Here is an 18,705-nt window from a genome sequence, read left to right on the forward strand (position 1 = left end):
CCCAAATATGTCTACTTTTGTCCTAATGGCAGATGGCTGTGGTAATTATTAATTATATTTTGTCCCAATTTATGGCCATTAATGAATGTCAATCTACGTTTTCCTTCTGTGGCACTGTAGGGCATACCATGCACTATAGTTTGTATAGAGTGGAGAAAGGTTAGAACCTCATCCAAATGTTTTGTCTGAAGCCCCCAATAAGTATATTTTTCAATATTAAAAAGTGAGAAAAAACCCACAGTTGTCGCTAACACAGATATTGATAGATGTTGATACTGAAAGAATTTCCCTAAGCTCAGTTCAACTGTAACATTTTAGAATCCTATCCAAGTTCCTTTGTGATGACATTGGTGACCTGGACACAACACAAGAATGAAGTTGCCTAACGAGGATTTAGACCCTCATTAAAGCACATATTAGAAACTTTGGGGGCCCAGAGCAAGATAACATTTAGTGGGCCTCCACATCATAAATACAATAAGTAGGCAGTGGTAGGGTTGGACAGACTATGTTCTCTAATGCAAACTGTACTGCTTTGCAGCTCAGTGCCCCAGTGTCCAAACCTTGGCCTGGATCTTTCAGTAGAGCAGGCATTCAGGGCAGCTCAATGTAATTTGGGGCGGGATGAACAAGACTGGGGCCCCTGCTAGCTGTAGGACCGCTTCCCTATTTGCCCCTTATTATTAGCAGCCTTGCCCCTCTAACCCAAATAAAACTGTGCAGCAATGGAGCGCTGTTATCACAAAGAGTACCATATTGAAAGCACTGTGGGTCATAAATTGAGCTTTATTTCTTAGTAGAGACCCATGGGATATTTTTTCTTTTAAATTGTACAACAAAAGGTAAAATACAAGATATGGGTAAGTTTTTTCATAATACTAAATTACCCCTTTTTGTTTCTTTTATTGCTATCAAAATAGACACACATGTACCCAAGTCCTTCCCATGGTAATATGTTTAGAACTATTTCAATTGATGCAAAGCAGAATTAAGTTAATAAAAATAATGTAAAATGCTGCTACTGCCCATAGCAACTAATTGGATTTTCCCCCCACTGATGACAGCTAAAATAATAATAACTATTGTGATTTTTTGTTTCTTTTACATTATTAATATTTGATGATACCTGATGGCATTAAAAACAAGCAGGTGTGTTAGAATATTAAACATTCTGCATGGTCTAACACAGTAATAAAGTACATAGGAACTATGTCATTGTTACAGATTGATGCAAAGGTTATATTTTTCCCTGTTAATGCTGTAAAGTTTGTATCTGCAATAAAGATTCTGCTAATCTCTAGCTGATATGCTGAACTATGGAGCCGAAACTCATTTCTTGGACCTTGTCAGATGTATTCTGTGTATGTCACTGTTCCACACCAATTACATTTTTCACAAGGCGCTTCCATGCACGGCTTTGGACCCTTATGCATAAGCCATTTCAGATGAAACTAAAATTAAAATCTGACTGACGGAAATCTCAGTAATCCTGAAAATGGAAACTCAAATAGTTTACAGAAATGGGAAAGAAAGAACTTGTTTTAGAATTACTTATGCAGGATTAATCCCCTCCTCCCTGCTTGAATGAATATGCCATACTTTGCTTAATAAAGCTTACATGAATTGCAAAGTGAACTCTGCTAACTTCTGCAATTGCTGTCTTAGTCCTTCACCACTGCACAAAGCATTCAACACACTTACAAGAGCCTGACACCAAAAATAAAAGTGCTTGTTTCCTGTCACACACTGGGATGGATCACCATATGGTAGGGTTGGGTAATAAAGATTATGTGACACCCGTACACAAATGTGAGCAGACAAGGTAGAAATGAACATTAAAGGACACATTTATTAAATAATACCAACAACAAACACCAGCCACCCTTTTTACCACAAACAAACGCAAAACTACCTTACTTACAGCGACGGTCTGATCTGTTCTGTATACTCCTCTTGTCCAAAATTTTCTCCATTGCTGGTCCTGCCTTTAATGTGAGTACACATAGACTTGTGAGCTAAATTCATATGAGAACACAGCCTTCCGCTCTAGAACATTTTCACTCAGACATATCTGTAGAGCTCTAGGCGACCCTGTTTTTTTGGAATTATTGCTGTTGCTTGTTGTTGTATAATTCTGTGACCTAAGACAAGGTTGAAAACAAGGACTCAGGCCAATGACATAGAAAACCTGGGAGAAGTTTGACACCCAGGCAACTAGCAATTTACGTAGGTTGGTAACGGCAACCCCTAAATTTCTCCTAAACTTTCATCAAACCTATTTTTCACTATAGTACCCTGGGCAGAGCTCTCAAAATATGGAATATTCTATTATTTATGAGGAATGCCTATGTGACACCCCCTGCCTCCCAAAACTAGCCATCCTGTTGGACAATGCTGTTATCCTCACCAGCAGAAAACATGCAACCAACTAATATGTTCAAAAATGCTAACATACAATGTAGCATTAGGAGAGTGCTTTGCGAACAGCCTTTACAAACCTTTATGTTTGTAAGGGCTGACTTATGTACTACCTACCTGCACCCTATTGATTAACTTTCCAGCTCCAGCCAAAGCTTAGACATATCCTTTTTTCAGATCTTTACCTACAGTTGTTTAAAAAAAAAAAAAGTTTTTTGTTAATGGAGTTTAGTAAGAAAAGTACATTTGCAAATAAACATATCAACAGAATGACACCTCTTCCTTGGTGCACATGGAGCTGCTAAAATTTGAAACAGGGTGGCAAAAGACAAATAGCTTTTTTGCTGTGCTTTTGCTTAAGGAGAACTAAATACAAGTCATGGGCACAATATATATTCAATGTTTACTTTTAAGATAAAAATCTAATGTAAACGGCACAAAATATTTAAAAGCCTAAACTATTGTGATCTAAAACCATTAGCTTCCCTTATTTAGAAAAGGATGTATAACATTTGGCAAAGATAAGTACCTTGATTTTATAACAATAGTATAAGGTTGCATTTTGTGATATTACAAAATATATTATATTGTTCATTTTTATAAAATATGAATAGATACAGCTACCTTATGTACAGTATCTTTATTTTCATACTGGGGTTTACCAGCTGTTCCTTAGATTTTGCAGAACATGCTGTATAACTAAAATTGTACTTCACATATTTTTTTTCAGTTGTTCCAGTTTGCTATTTTATTGAGAAACAATCCCAGTGACATAACCTTTTGAGTAAGAGTTGCTGCACATTCATACTGGAATGTGCACATATTTGTGTAATAATGTGGAGACCTCTATTTTTTGTATTATTCTCTTTGGGATTGGGAAGGTTGCCAAATAGGGCCACCTGGGCAAACATTTGCTTTTCAAGCTTGTTAAACAACTGATAAACCTTAAGTATCTAATTGCTTTGAGATCACAAACCTTCTTCACGTCAAATTCACTTGTATCTGTTAATTGGCTGGTAAATATTAGAGAGAAGTCCACCTATGGACAATTTTCCACTAATAATTCTTTTCAGCACTGCTCTGTAATATTACTAGTGATGAGTGATCTGGGATTTTACCAGGATTCTGCTAATTTGCTTTAGATATTTCCAACGATTTAGGGGTTTTGATAAAAAGTTTAGAAATGTTTTTCCATGAAGATTTTTTAAGAGGATTTCCCACATTGTCTTGCGTGCCATTCATTTTTCTCTTTTCCATACTCAAACAAACTTGGAAAAAATTTTATTCACTAGACACAATACTCATATTAAACAGTAGTAGCCCTCTTAATTGCATTGGATTGCCTTAGTGTCATCATATGAAACAGCCACAGCTACAGAGTGAGCTGAGAATCATGTCATACATATTATCATCAAGTGCTTGGACTAATCACCAGGTTTTACTAACAATAACAGTCAGTAAGTTTTCATCCTTTTTTATTTTCAATGATTCAGGATTGTTACCTTGGCACACAGAAAAACAGAAATAGCGGGGGGACAGACAAGGGAAGGGGATACGTGCAAAGTTTTAGACATTAACCAACCAATACAGTTAAAAATCAGTAAATAAATTGTGCAACATCAAAGTACACAGAAACTCACAAAACTGTAAAAGACTGTATCATAAAACTACATAAATGAAAAAACAGATGTACTCAGAAAAGAATGAGACACCGGTAAAAGGCATCATTGAGGTCTCAAATTTTTCAATATTCCAGGTTTGCTGGATCACCCAGCTTCACTGATGAAAGTGTATCCTCTCCAGCCTTTGGGAGCTTTAATAAATCAGGCCCAATGAGTGTTATTTTTAAATAGGTCAATGGGCCTTAACCAGTTGTAAAGAGAAATGATCCTTGTCATAAGAACCTAACCTTGCTGCAGAGAATTTGTAATATGCTAATTTATGTGTTCCTAGTTCTCAGGTCTGATATTAAGCAGACAGAAAACCCATGGAGGTAAATGACACACACTAACCTGGATAAACTTGGTCTAAGTGTTTTAGCTTAAAAAAACCAAAGACTTTAAATACTGGTCTTTGCTACATCTTCCCACAGAATGTTACATCTAAACATATGATAGAGTAAGGAGATTGGTCTGTAGAAAAAAGTGGAATTTGAACTCCCAATTGGCGGTAATATTTTTAAAGTAGTTTCCTGCAAGTACATTGGAATTAAATAAGTAATACCTTACATGATTGCACTTTTGTGACCATCAACAGAAAATAAAGATATCAATATATCAATAGATATAAACATAGGATATGTCGCACTGGTTGGAAAAGGAACATGAAGTGATCACTATGTCATGAAGAGGATAAGTACAGGCACATGGACCTACATGAATTATGGTTTAATGAAATTTCACATATACATATATATATATATTTATTTATGTATATAATAAAATCCAGTGTAAAGTATATTGGAGTTTTATGGTCAGCATTAGGTTGAGAGGTTAGGATCCATCTTTGAGACTGAGCCTCATCTTTTCATTCCTTCTTTTTCCATCCTCTTACCCTTTACATTTCCTTCTTTCTTATTCTCCCATTCTATTCTCCCCCATAAACATACATTAGATAGCATCATTTTCACATTTCACTTTTATAGATTGCCAACTGTTTTCTGTTTCAGAGGCAATGGTACCAAATGTTATTTATTGGAGATCCTGCAGTCACAGGAGGCAGGAGGCACAGCAAGGTGATAACACTACGCCACTGCATGGCATTGTCAACATGCCATATGTGATATCCTTATGTGGGATTACAGCATGCTGAAGACAAGGATGCATGTAGTTTCATCATATACAGTTAGCAACCCCTGCCAACTATTGTGAAAAATAGTGACATTAACTATCTTGGTAAACAATACAATGACTCAGTGTCCCACCATCTTCCCGCCTTTATCCCGGGCCCTGAAGAAGCTGGGGGACGGTGGTCACATGACAGGGGAACCGTTCCCCCCCAAAAAAAGACATTTGTAATAAATAATAAATGTGAAACATGCACCATGTTAATATGGCATGTCTCCACAATACCCTGCATGGTTACAGAGACAGGGTGTACATCTACTTTAAATAGGGCTGTTTGTATCCATTTGAATCTCAGCTGTAATTTGTGCACACAACCTCTAGCAGCTAACACTGCACAGATATTGCTGGGGTTATACATCGTCCTTTCAGTGCACAATCTAAGCCATATCATTGCAATGTTATTCAGCACTTTGTATGAAGAAAAAATCTATTTATTTTCAGATGTAGTGTGCTGGAATTCCATCTAGAATTAAAAGGATTAAATGAACTTGATTGGGGCATTTAGATGTTTGTCACAGTAAGTTGATTAAACAATGGACATAATGTCAGCAAACTGAAGATACTTCCTTAGTGCATAGATCATACATCCCTGCGATTCTGGTGCTGATGCCATTCTGCACCTCTGCAGGAGTGCAATAAGTGGTGCGGTAAACCAGGAAATTAGAAGAATGTAAATTCTCGCAAAGGAATTGCACGCTGGGGGAAAAATTGCTTCCTCATGCTTATATTTTTTTCATGGAAATAATTCACCTACCTCCTAAAATCAAATTGTTAAAGGCTTGGTGGGAGAGCATAACCTGAAAATGATATGTTGCCGGACTAAGAATGATCAGTTGAGTAATCTCAGTTCCATCTGCAAAGAATATACACACAGACTTCATAAGAGACAGTTACCTGCTGTATAGCATCTGCCTGCTCAGATCACATCAATGCCCAGTCACCCTGCACTGCAATTGCTGCTAATTTAGCCGTTAAGCCAACAAAGTCCATCAACATAGATAGGAAAACAATTTGGATGGATTGCCTGCAAATATTATATAGAGCTATCTGCAATCAGGTCATGTGTATAATGACATTTTTAATATATATATTTTTGCAGCAACCTCTAAAGTTCTAAACATTTCCAAAATTGACAACACTAAATGTAGAAGTCAGAAGTTTTTAAAATATTATTTCCAGACAGGCTAAACATATTGGTCAAGATGGTCGTAAACAGGTAGACATCTACCCAGGAATGATGATGGGTGACAGTTCAAAGATCCACAGTGATTTTTGCCCAATTCTGACAGTAATGCATATGTAGTGCATCCGATCCTTCAATCTTCTTCAAAGAGAAATACATTATTAGATGCTACTTGTGAGCAGATTATTCCCACCCACAATACAGAAAAGGGTTTTATATTAACACACAGCAATGGAAGATTGGGAGCATTGCTTGTAATTATTGAGCTATCTTTAAGTAAGTTTACGGTTGTCATAAACAGACAATTAACAATAAAAGTTGTGGCTATACCAAGAAGTTTGCTTTCTATGGCACATTTCAGCTGATGCTAGCAATTTTCTTAGTTCTGCTAACAATCAAAAGACTGTATTCTAAAATTCCACTGTACTATAATGTATAGAACACCATATCACAGAACACATCATAACTCTAACTGCACCAACACTTAGATCAAATGGCTGACAAAGACTTAACCTTTTATAGTGAGGGGGCTGGTAAATAAGAAAAACCTCATTGTGTGTCATTGTAACCCTCATGACCACAGATGGAAGGCCAGTCATCCCATTATGGGTTTACATGACTAATTATACATACACAATATTTCTGATGACATTAGAAGAAGCTTTTTCCATTCTGTAGCTTTGCATATCCTCGAGGAGTCCTACAGCCAAATATGTTCTCTTTGGTCTTAAGTTGCACCATCTCTACATTCAAATATTTCTGTAATGGATCCAAATGGTAGGTAAACTTTTGACCATTGTGACCAAACATGTTTGAAACTCCTCAAATCTTGGTTACTGGTCTTGTAGAGGACATAGTCAGTGGGCCCAATGATAGAACAGAAATGAAATACTCCAAGATATTGACCTAATCCAATGTCAGATTTTCTAGTGGCAGGTAGCTCTGGATTACCTAAGGTGCTAACTCTAATGACACCTGGTCTTTTACCTGAGCACTTAGTGGCTACTGGACTCTTTGCTGTGAAGCGTCAGCAGGTCGTAAACCTCAGAGCATAGAGTTGTCATAGATATTCCAGGCAGAGGTCAGGGCAGGGAGCAGACAAATAGGCAAATTCAGGAGTTCCAGGCAACAAAGAGACACAATCGAGTTCCGGGTCAGGGCAGGTGGCAGACAGAGAAGTGTATTGTGGTTTCCGGACAGAAGCTCGGTTTAACAGGCATGGAAATCAGGTAAAATGAAAGCAAGGCAATTGCCACATAGTCGCAGCACCAGTCTCCATCATAGCAGGTAAAATAGCCTGAGTCTTTAACTCCCCTGGCGGTATTGCCAAGTGTGGCCCAAGGTTAATATTTAAGTGGTAACTCGAGCCGAACTCGGGCTAGTATTGTAAGGATCCTACCTGCTCCCCACAACAATCCACTGGCTTCCTCCAGCGATGCCCTGCTTCTGTGTCCCCTGGCATGGCATCCCTGGTGTGATTGATGGTAAGCGTGAATCGTTGGTACGCTGAAGAGGCATGGCCTGGCGGGAAATTTAAAAGAAGATTACATTGTAATCTGATTTTAACACATTAATCACAGTAATAAAGTGATAAAAAAAATTCCAAATAATAAATAATAATACTAAATTAACAATATTATTGCATCCTTGTTTGGACAGGAATTTGTAAGGAATATGCAGTACGAGGAGCAATCATGCAGCTAGCTGCTGCTTCCCAATACTTAGTACACAAAACCAGAACAGGGGCGCCTGCCGGCAGGCTGCTTTGGCAGGTTAGTGAGCAAAGTTGAAATGTAAAGTAGAAAAGCTTGCAGCACGTGGGACTGTGGGACTAAGTAGTCTGACTAAGTAGTATTACCCCACTGACTCCCTTCTAAATATAACATTAATTTAACCCCACAGTACCTCTCAGAAAAAGGGGACCAGAGTTACCAAAAGAGAAAACATTACAGTCCATACCTGTGTCCAGATAAGAAGGCCAATCCCCTTTTTGCAACAGAATCACACAGAAGTGCTATGGGGGTTACAGCCAATTCCAACCTTTTGTGGATATATTCACCATCCAGCTTGGTGTTGTTTTCCCTAAAAACACAATTCTCTAAGTTCCCAAACTTTTACATTATCCTAGCAAATTCTCTTGGATCAAAACTACTGTAATATAGGACATTCAGTATGGATCATATGCTTTTACCATAACATGAGTTTCAGGACTGTGGATTAGCTCCTCCATTATTTGCCATGCCTCCCACACAGCAGCCCCCCAAAAATGTTGCCCATGTTACAAATACACTTACTCACACAAAGAAAAAGCAAAGAGGGGAGGGCTACATGGGGGATGTGTGCCTAAGAACTCATAGTAAAGAATCAGAAAATGCAAGAAGCAATGATAATTTCATAAACCTGTTTATTGATGACTATATTAAACTAAAATGTGATTAGTGATTTTATATTACTAAATTACTCTGATCTACCATATTCATTAAACCCCTGAGAATTCCTAAATATTTTCCCATTTAATTTGCAATTTTTACAATTTCTTTTATATAACTATACTTAGGATATAATGTCTGTGATGCTAGCCAGGTGGGTTGCCAATGGGTTAATCCTTTCCTCAGTATATGTTGTGCATTTTCTGGCAGACTCGCTCTACATGAGATCCTCATTTTTTTTATTTTTCACTTGACTGAACAAGCTTCATTATGATACTTATTCTAGCATTCACAAACGCAGTCAACTAACTGAGCTACACCTCTCACATTGCACAATTGATGGATTTTTCCATATTGTATGGCTAAACATTCTCTTATCATCTAATTCTGCTGTAAAGATGTAGTGTGGGGGGACATAATCATATTATCTGGAGAAAGTAATAATAAGAAATACATGACACTAACCACATTGCTTGTTAAAAAAAATATTTAAAAATAAACTTAGAATTTATTTTGTGGGCATGTTATAACAGACAAAACAGCAGACCACAAGCAGTGGCAAGATTATTAAATATTTAGAAGTTCTTGCCTCCTTATGTCCAAACTGCACAGCTAATAGATTGTTAGTGATGAATTTTAAAAATACCCTTTTATTTCCATACAAAGAGAACATAACTGCATGGTCCTCACAACTTGCCCACTGGCTATGGCTATCAGTCAACAAAAATATGGCCAACAACCAAAGAGAGGGCACATTTGTATCCAGGTACAGCTCAGAGCCCAGGGTTGTTGGTAGGCAGATAACATAAATCAGGATTGGAGCTGTAGCTTAGACAAATGGGAAATCATGAACATAAACCAATGGACAAGGCTGGATATTTGTTGCTTTATATCAGATAGCTACCATGAGGGCTCATGGGTAGAAACAAATAGTGGTACTGCATTAGATCAAATATCAAGTCTTTAATAGGTGCTGAAGAAGTGAGCAGCCACCGATGCATTTTTACAAATGTTGCCATTAAGAAACCAATAATTGGATACTACTGTAAAATATCATGCCATATTAATTTCTTTTTTAACAATGGAAAAAATAAATACAATTTCTGAGATTGTGAAATTAGCACACAAGTTTTTCCTAAATAGTGTACCCCTAGATTACCCAAGTTATTGCCATACTAAAAGAGCACCCCGCTACTGAATAACAGTTTATGCCCCCTAAAGGGTATACTTTTTAACTTTTAAAGGTAAATAAGGACTTTCTAGAAAACTTTTTATAAGTTTAAACAGACTAAAGTGTATAATTCAGTTAGTTTTTTATGTATAATCTGTATTTATTAGTTTTCAAAAAAGAGCGTTTCCAAACATGTATAACAAATAAAATCGTAATAAACACAAAAACATACAGGCGTTCGTTACATATAAATATACAGCAAAAAGACACATGGGGGGACAAATAAACTTCATAAATAAATAAGCTTTCAAAAATAAGTGGTTGGAAACAAAGGGGGAGAGATGGAGAAGAAACCGAAAAGAAGAAGAGAAAGGAAAGAAAAGATAATAAAAGATAAAGAGGGAGAAAGAGAAGGTATATCACTAGTCAGTAGTATGCTTTCAAAAATAGTTACTTGTACAGTAAACTCGAGTAGCAGTACCATTATACCCCAAAAAAATTTTTAGTACCTTTTCATAACCAAGTGTCACATTAGGTGTCACATTAAATAAAAAAAGCCGCCTCAGGAATTATATTAGGTAGGGTAGGTCTTCATATCATCTGATGCCTGAAACAATTCCCAAATATCCCAGGATATTCGATCTTGGGAGCCTAATTTCCAACAGTATTTGTTGATCTATATAGACAATATCATCCATCCCTTTCAACCATTCCACCATAGTGGGATTGTCAGGGGAACCCCAGTGTCTTACAATCAGTCGGTGTCCTGCAATGATGAAGTGGCGAAGCAGCAATAGCTTTATTCGAACCTGGGAGTATGGCTATCATAGTCATTTCAGGGCAGGGATTGTAAATATATATATATTTATATATATATATATATATATATATATATATATATATATACATATATATATATTGTATATTCAGGGCAGTTGTAATTCTATTGTATATATCAAAGGTTTTCCTCTATAATGTTGTAGTTGGAGGACAGGATCTCCAGACATGTAGCATTGACCCAACAGAGTTTCCACATCTCCAACAGTGGGGAGAATAAGATGAATCAAATCTCTGAATATCTTGTGGACATTTATACCATCTGCCTAAAATCCTAAAACATCTCTCTTAATCATCACTAAAATCTTAAAACATGTCTCCTCATCTAGCAAAATGGTATAAATGGAGCTCATTCCATGTAGGACTCTATCTTTCTGCAAAATAATTTCCTCAAATGGAGTGGGGGATCCTATAAGAGTATTTCTCTTAAAGGATCAATAGATTGAATAAAATTTCTAAGTTGAAGATATCCTAACCAAGCAGAACCACTCTAAGCCTGAGGTATATTTAAGTTCCACAAAGAGGGAACTTTGCCACAGGTAAGTATCAGACTCACTCTAGGGTGATGGTCTCTGTTCCAGTGCAATGACCATTTATGAAATCCTTACTGATGTTGGAGATCTCCGATACACACATCGTGTCAGACAATAAAATTTTATTATTAAGCCTCCAATTAAAGAACGGGGTATATCCAAACATCCACCAGTGAATATTGAGTAAGAACTTTTTTAAATCTTGCGACTATACCTCTCAGTAGGAGTTACTCCTGGAGGAAGAATTCATGAGTGGATCCATGACAAAATTTAAATCGTCTCCTAGGATTAACTGGCCGTATTTAAAACTCATAAATTTGTGCAATATATCCATACCTAAGGAGGGTGGATCTTGGTTCAGTAGGTATAGATTTGCCAAAGTACAGGCTTCACCATACAACGTTACTTTCAAAAAGAGAAAGGTCTCCTAGGTCTAAGAGTTGGTCTTGTATTTGGTGAAGTATCGATTTATGAAAACCAAGGGAGACACCTATGGGTTTAGAAACCTCATTGGTACTGTGAATCCACTGGGGGAAATAGCGGTTTCACATTTTTGGTACATACCCTTGGCGAAAGTGTGTCTCCTGCACAAAAAGGATGCCCACCTATCGTTTATGCATAGCAAATAAAATTTGGGAATGTTTAGCAGGTACATTAAAACCCTGTACATTATAGGAGCAAAATGTCAAAGGTTCCATTAGTGAATTAAGACACTACTGAAATGGAAATAGGTTGATAAAAGGGAGAAAGATTTAGAGAAAAGGCAAACAATAAAGCAAGTAAGACAGGAACTTGCTTCAAATTTAGCTAAAGAAACCTTCACCCAAATAGGTGTATTTAATGTCTTACTACTCTAAGAGCCCTACGTGGGGACGTAGAGGGCTAGTACCCGTAGAAACAGTAATGTTGTTATATCTCCATGCAGAGGCGCATTTATCATATCTTATAAATCCAATGATAACAGAAAGACTTATATAACAAATAATAACCAGCTCGAACCTAAGAGAGTCAAGGCCTGCATAAATATATAATCATGACTAGCATCATAAAGCAAAAAAGGTACTGTTACAGGAGTCATGCAGAACAGATTGAGAATTGCACATAAAGAAGATCTCCCCGTTCAAACCTTAAAGAAACAAAAAGACATATACAATATGTCCAATATACGCATCTAGTTCCAGATGGGGTAATGGGACGCATTGCAAATCTCCTGTGTCAACCGATCTCCACTACACCAAGAGAACCATATCGAAAATCTCCTCCAATGCCAATAGAAGAGAAAACCTTGGGCACTCGATGCTGGAGTCAACCAAACACACGAATGGCTGAGTTGGGGACCAGTTAGAGTCCAAACAGTTTCCAAACATGGACAGAAGATTGCATTTCATTGGCCATTGACAGCTTGGTTCCAGTTAGGGAGATCTATAGGTGGTAGATCCAGAGTAGAAACAATCTTGGGTAGATCACTTATATCCTTGAATATAAAAAGTTGCCTTTGAGCTCTGATATGCAGCTGGAATGGGAATCCCCACCTATAGGGAATATCTTGTGATTTAAGGGCATTGAAGGCTTGAGAGCCTTACGCATGGCAAGCGTACGGCGCGACAAACCTGGCAAAAATGACAGTTGTGCCCCATCTTGCTTGCGGCGGGCAACGTGCTCCTGCACGTGGAAATAATGGATCCGGCAAAGAACATCTCATGGGCTTAGGGGCCCAATGCCCTATGTACCCCGTCCAAAAGGATCTCAGTAGAGATAGGGCGGTCTAGGAGTAAGTTGAAAATCCCTTGAACAGATGCCATCAAATCAGGGGTGGTGGTAGCCTCTGGTAAATTACGGATTCTAATAATATTCCGCCTGTTGTGGTTTCCCAGATCATCTATGGAACAGAGGGCATGTTGAAATTTGCGGGTATGATCCAAAACTTTCTCTTCCACTTTAGTGAGCCTAAGGTAGATATCTGTGTAGTTGGTTCAGAGAGTTGATACTGCTGTTTGTGTGTAATCTAGGTTCTCCCTGAGCTCTGCCAACTCCTGTTTAAATGAGGCTTCTAATCAACAAGTGCCGAGTGCTGAGGAAATGATTCTGTGATGCCGCCGCCCACGGGCAAAAAGGATCTTTGATTGGTAGAGGAGGTGTTCCCCTTCTTAGCAGTGTAGTGCTTAGGGGTTTTAGTTGGCACAGTCGCTGGATTGTATCTGAAAATGAATGCGCTCGGCACGGAACTCTAGGAGATGCAGCTCTGCTCTGCCATGCACAAGTCACGCTTCCAGTTAGTTTTTTAAACAAAGTTGGGTTCTATGCTTTGAAGTAATTAAACTGAGTTTAATTTTACAAATAAGGGAACACCCTAATTATTATTATTATTATTTTTACTAAACAGGATTTATATAGCGCCAACATATTACGCAGCGCTGTACATTAAATAGGGGTTGCAAATGACAGACCAATACAGACAGTGACACAGGAGGAGAGGACCATGCCCCGAAGTGCTTACAATCTAGTAGGTGGGGGAATTTACACACAATAGGATGCAAGATATGTAGTGGTGGGAAGTGGTGATGGTTTCAAAAGACAGAAGAAGATGGGTAGGCAAGTTTGAAAAAATGGGTTTTGAGCGCTCTTTTAAATGAGAAGAATGTAGGAGCAAGCCGAAAAGGACGAGGAAGACTATTCCAGAGAGTTGGGGCAGCTCTGGAACAGTCTTGTTTCTGTGCATGTGATGAGGTTATGAGTAAGGAAGTCATTAGTAGGTAATTGGAGGAGCGAAAAGAGCTGCTGGGGGAGTATTTTTTTATCAAGTCAGAAATGTAAGTGGGACAAGAACTGTGGAGGGATTTGAAGGCAAAGCACAGGAGCTTGAATTAGATTCTAAGGTGAAATGGAAGCCACTGTAGAGATCTGCAAAGAGATGCAGCAGAAGAGGAGCGGAGGGAAGGATGGATGAGTCTGGCTACAGCATTCATATTAGATTCAAGAGGAGAGAGTCGGGTTAGTGGAATACCAGAGAGGAGGAGGTTACAGTAGTCCAGACGAGAGATGATAAAAGCATGTACAAGGAGTTTGGTGGTCTCTGGGGACAGGTAGGGGCAGATTTTGGAGATGTTGCGTAGATGAAAGTGACAGGACCTAGAAATGTTCTGAATATGGGGGGTAAATGAGAGGGCGATGATGATGAGTTCGGTTTTATCCAGGTTGAGTTTCAAAAATCGGTCAGACATCCATGATGATATGGCTGACAGGCAGCATGAGACCTTATCCAGGACTGAGGGAGACAGATCAGGGGTGGACAGAGATTTGAGTGTCATCAGCATACAGATGGTACTGTAAGCCAAAGGAGGATATGAGACTACCGAGAGAGGAGGTGTACAGAGAAAAGAGAACCGGTCCAAGGACTGACCCTTGGGGGACACCAACAGGGAGGAGAGTGGGTGAGGAGGAGTTACCATTGAAAGAAACTTGAAAGGAGCCGTCAGAGAGATAGGAAGCAAACCAAGAGAGAGCAGTGTCACTGATACCAATGGAGTGCATGATTTGTATTAGAAGGGGGTGATCAACAGTGTCAAAAGCAGAGGAAAGATCAAGGAGAAGAAGCAGAGAAAAGTTGCCTTGAGATTTAGCTCTGATGAGGTCATTGGTCACTTTAGTAAGGGCTGTTTCAGTGGAATGGGCAGCTCGAAAGCCAGACTGGAGAGGGTCAAGGAGAGAGTTGGTGCTCAGGTAATCGGTGAGTCTTTTGTAGACAAGGCGTTCAAGAAGTTTGGAGAGATATGGGAGAAGGGAGATAGGATGGAAGTTAGAGGGTAGGGAGGGGTCCAGTGAGGGTTTCTTCAGGACAGGGATAATTATGGCATGTTTAAAAGCTGAGGGGTATTTACCAGTAGAAAGGGAGAGGTTGAATAGTTTGGTCAGGGCAGGGGCCAGGGTGGAGAAATGGGCATGGAGTAGATCACAGGGAGTTGGGTCAAGCGGACAGGTAGTAGATGAAGATGATGAGAGAAGAGAAGAGACTTCGTCCACAGTAACAGGGTTGAGGGAGGCCAGTGATGATTTACAGGTGGAAGGGGTGGGTATGGTTGGAGTGGCTCAGTGAGTGAAGACATCATGTCTGATTTTGTCTATTTTATCTCTAAAGTAGGTGACAATGTCTTGGACAGAGAAGGATGTTGTGAGGGGAGCAGGAGTGGGGTTTAGGAGGGAGTCAATTGTTAAGAAGAGGTTGCGTGGGTTGGAAGCTAAAGAGGAAATTACTGCGGAGAAAAAATTTTGCTTGGTGACAGTGAGCTCAGTGTTAAAACCTTGTAGCTTGGCTTTGTAGTCCATGAAGTCAGCATTGAGGCTAGATTTCCTTCGCTTACGCTCAGCTGCGTTTATGCATTTATAAGACACATACATCATCCATGGCACTTTACAAAGTCCATAGTTCTCTAACTTGTTGTCCGTCAGAGGAGCTCCTAATAATATACCTCTACTATTAGCATGTTGTTAGCATAGTCTGAGGCCAATTAACCTACAAGTATGTTCTTTGAAGGTATAGAATTGTGGACATCTTATATCTATGTATACTGCCACTGAAACTGTTGATTCGCTTTTTATGAAAAATGAAATATTATAATATTGAGTAACTGTGGCAAGTGATAAAGATTCTAAATGTTCATCTGCTTGAAAATCTTACTACAGCATTCACATAAAAGCATCAAAAGTAATAAAATATCTATATTATTATACATTTTTTCATAAATATTTAAAATTGACATCGCAAAGCGAATTAAAATATAGGTTTACAGCTTCAAAATTACAAGAATTGAATGGTAATGCTGAAGCTCTCAATGATCCTTCTAGCCCACCCCTGCTGCTTTTACATCACTTAATAATTGCCTTATCTTCAGGCTACAAAAGTCTTAACAGGTTAACTCACTTTACTCATTCAACCTAATAATTCATTAGTGTATGGTTAAATGCTTGGGGCTGCAGGAAGAGTTTGGTGATAAGGAACGATGCTGAGGGGTCACTGTTGTGTTTCTTCTCTAAGGTCTTATTTGTCCCTGTACTCGTGATACTGATATTTAAAGAATTTCAGATCAGAGTCTGTAGAGTAAGCATTTTAAAAGAGCATTTCATTTATAACCATATAGATGTTATGGTCAGATTTGGGAGTTTTTAAGTGCTAGACATCTCACTAGCATTCCACATTACTTTATTCTGAGGTATGTACATAAACTTACACCTCCTCTATGGGAATGACAAGTAATAGCAATGCAATTACTGAGCCGTTTTACCTGGACTGAGCATGCTCTGTTCATCTCATTATTTTGATTGGCATCTGAATGACTACAACAACAGATATTTAAAAGCTGTAGGCAGCTTCATTTCACACAGGCCTCGTGTCACAGCCTAAAGAAGAATATAGGTTCTTTTCCCCTGGTCCTTCCTGCGATCTGATCCCGCATCATTCTGGAACTCCTCTTCGTTCTGGGGCCAAGGAAGTGCCGGGCACCGCCATCTTGGTTCTTCACTTGTGTCTTCTTCCTCGGTCTTCTTGGCACGTCACCCGATCTCACACGGCGCAGGTGGGAGATCGGGTGACGTTACCCACTATAAAGGGGAAAAAATAAATAAAAAAAATTCCCCTTCCGAGCATGTCCAAGATCTTGGGCATGCGCAGAAGGGGGACCCAGAGTCTCCTGGGATGTGTTTTTGAGTGGCTTGATCCTTAGGGAACCTTATACACTCATTTATAATTCCATTATTAAAAACATTGTGGTTAGCACATTAAGAGTTCATCAATTAGCTGCTTATGTTATTTATATCTTGTACGTTTAAAAGAGTCCCATAACAATTAGCATTGACCAACTGAAAGTTGGGTTGGTCAGAATGTATTGATAGGATGTTGTTTTTAACCCTAACAGATATGATAGAAAATGTAGAATTTCTGATGTGCCTAGTGACTAGGCACAATTTCTCTATCATGATAGGAGTAGTCTCTTGAAATGCTTACTAATTTATGATACAAGATAAGATAGCATTTATATATTTTTTTTAATTCTGTGAGAAACATTGCTTATAACATTTACTTTGAGTTATTTGTTCTAAATTAAGTTTGTATTATATCTTACATCCATTTTAGCTTATTCTATCTTCCATTTTCCTTTTAATACCTCCTATCCTTTTAGGTCTAAAGCACTGTAATAACAAGTGTCCAGTGCTTAGTATGGTTCTCATTGATGCTATGCTAAAAAGACTACAATCTCTCCAGTGTTACAACTAACAGTCCCAATACTATAAAAAGACTTGAAAATTATTTCCAAGAAAACTACATTTCTATAGTACTATATTGTCTTGTATGATAACTTAACCCTACTATAAAATGTAAAAGGATGTTTTTGTATTAAAAAGCAAAATAATATTATTTGAACTTACCTATTTTACATACCAAAAAGACAATACGTAGGGGTCTTTTTATAAAGCAGTATATCTGATATTCACCTAGCATTTCTGTGGGGGAGAATCAACTATTCAAATACATGGGTGGAGAAAAATCTCCACCAGAGAATGGTGAATGTCAGCTTCATTGTTTTATATATAGACGCCTTAGTGAGATACAAGGATATTGGGGCAAGTCATGAATCCTTTATGAAATAGTAAATAACTTTTTTATTTTTTGTTTGTGTAATTTATGGCAATACCTTGGTTTGTGTTAGCTGCCTGCAATGTCATATTTATTTTATTTATTTACACCTCAATTTCAGCTCATTTATAACATGTTGCTTGTGCTTTTTATGTGTGCTTAAATTGCAGCTCTAATATAGCAGCCCAAAGTGCAAAGAACCTAAAATACCTTGGGATTCCATAGCAGACTCATAGTTACCTTCATCTCACTCCAACCTAAATGTGACTCTTGTTCTGATCAAGGCAAGGAAATGAAGCCTACAAAGAAAGTTCAGAGAAAAAAATTAGCTGTGTTTATTACTGTTTCCTTTTTTGCTAGCAGACGTTTGGAATGACTGGGGTTAATGAGACTGCTGTCACAAACCTCTATAACAATGCGGCACTCCAGGATGTAGATTAAAGAATCTTGATGCACATAGCAGTTGGTAAAGATACTTCGCCTTTGGCCTCATGCCTTCTAATAGATTTCATTCACACCCTGTTGTGTCAGTTACGTACGTACTTGTAGCTTGAACGGCTTAGCTTTAGCACAAACTGCCGCATGTTTTGGTTTATCTGACTAGCTATATTACCAGCCTGGTTTATACCTCTTTCATCCTTCAAGAACTATATGCCTGGC

Source organism: Pyxicephalus adspersus, chromosome 5 (genome assembly GCF_032062135.1).
Source record: "Pyxicephalus adspersus chromosome 5, UCB_Pads_2.0, whole genome shotgun sequence".
Classification (NCBI taxonomy): Eukaryota; Metazoa; Chordata; class Amphibia; order Anura; family Pyxicephalidae; genus Pyxicephalus; species Pyxicephalus adspersus.